This window comes from Gavialis gangeticus, unplaced genomic scaffold, assembly GCF_001723915.1.
Source record: "Gavialis gangeticus isolate Ggan-Ray unplaced genomic scaffold, GavGan_comp1, whole genome shotgun sequence".
NCBI lineage: Eukaryota > Metazoa > Chordata > Crocodylia > Gavialidae > Gavialis > Gavialis gangeticus.
This window is the reverse complement of record NW_017729029.1, coordinates 59,567,348-59,569,177: the sequence shown is the minus strand read 5'-3', so window position 1 is coordinate 59,569,177 and position 1,830 is coordinate 59,567,348. Positions and strand designations below refer to the sequence as shown.

Below are 1,830 nucleotides of genomic sequence, written 5' to 3'. Positions count from 1 at the left end.
GAAAGTTTTTGTTTGTTTTTGCATGGGTACAAAAGTGTCCACATTCTTTTTCGTCATCCTAGGAAAGCTGGTCAATTTTATATTGCTACATTTTGCTATAGGTGTGTGTGCGCATTAGTGTATAATGTAAAAGAGTGATTAAGGCACAGCATGATGGCAGCTGACCACTCTGCCTTGTGTTGGCCTTGCACATTGGTCTGATTTTATTCTGAAATGGCATACCATCTAGTTTAATGCTATAAAAGATGTTACAATGACTGCATGTGGTACCTATGCATAAATAACAGCATATTAATCATTTTCCTATTTCTTTTCTTCAAACCTAAGCCCTCTCCAAAAAAGACCAGTTTTGTCACCAACTCATCTAAATGCAGCTTTTTTTTTCTTTTTACTCTGCAAATTATTTGTAGCCAAACTGTAATATACCTAGTGGTTAACCTGAAAGAGTTGTAAAATATTGCTTTACTCAACCTTGTAAATACTCCAGATAAATGTTATATTCTTGTATATAAACTTTACATCATAGTTTACCATTTGTCTTTTATTTGTTTTGAGGTGGGTAGATCTTTACAAAGTTTGAAAATCTGAGAGAATCAGGAAGAAAGAACCACCACAAGTAATACAGCAAAACTTGTTCCAGGTGTCCCACAACTTGTTAGATGAAACACTGCCTTAAAAGGTCCCAGCAGTGGTAGTGGTAGTCTTACTTCACTAAAAATCAATTAGATCCTAGGCAAACTTAAGATCCACCCACGATTGGGGCCTTCATCCACCCAATTTTCAGCATGTTTCTTGTCAGTCTCTTCACAGCAACCCATTTTCTGTTGCTCCTTTGGGTGGTGACTGTTCTGCCTCAGAAGACTTTGCTCTTTATAAAGGCAAGGTGACAATGACTGACTTAGTTCAAATGAAACCTATTTTGACAGCATTACACAGATATTACAGCAACACTAGTCCATGAACTACCCGAAAACCTCAGAACCTGTAATGGTGAATAATAATTAAAATAGTAAAACAAGATATATTTCTGAAAATGAAGTGATAGATGTGAACATTTCTATTTAGCTATAAAATAAATTATCATGTAGATCACTTAAGAGCTTAACAGAGAGGATGCAGCTTAGTAACCAGTCTCAAATATTTAAGAGACATGTTTTATCAAATGCATCTTTAGATAACATAAATACTGATCTTGTGTTTTATTAGGACACATAGGCACAATATTCTGGGGGGTTTTGTAAATAAACTGAGAAAGCAACCACATTACTTTCTGATGTTCAGAGGCCGCATCTACATAAGATGCTGACTGCGAAGTCGTTATTGCACAATTATTTAGTACTCATTTATAAAAGTACTAACAAATACTAAATGACTGCAGTAACCGTAGTTACTGTGCAGTAGCTTGTTGCTACTATTGGGTAGTGTTGCATCACACTTCCTGCTTCATGATGCTACTGCACAGTAGTCATGAGCTACTGTGCAGTCAGCATCTCATGTAGATGCGCCAGAGGGATTTTTTTTCTTTCATCATTTAAGGTTAGGATTGTAAGATCTAGTCCATAGACTTTGTTATGAAGAATAGATCAGATCTGTGGGTCCCAACAGCAATGCAGAACTGTCCTTCATTGCTTTGAAATCACTGAGCCAAGCAGCTTGCACCAGAACCCCTTGAAGGTACATTCCCACAAGAAAATATTAGAAGGCAGATAAATTGCTGAAATTCTCTTATGACTTCCACTCCAAATGTACATGATTTTTCATTAAGTAAATTCAATCCTTTCTGTACTATAACTATAGAGTAATAACAATGTGGTGATCACTTTACAAAGT

The 1,830-nt window shown here is 36.1% G+C and overlaps 1 protein-coding gene across 1 annotated transcript in view; it reads left to right on the top strand.

The window, feature by feature from the left end:
• The window catches only part of SFRP2 (secreted frizzled related protein 2), a 4,582-nt gene extending 4,052 nt beyond the window's left edge, over positions 1-530 (top strand). Inside the window, exon 3 of the mRNA XM_019521675.1 lies at positions 1-530. This exon is cut by the window's left edge and continues 556 nt beyond it. The gene's annotated coding sequence lies outside the window, so the exon portion shown is untranslated.
• Positions 531-1,830: the final 1,300 nt, after the last annotated feature.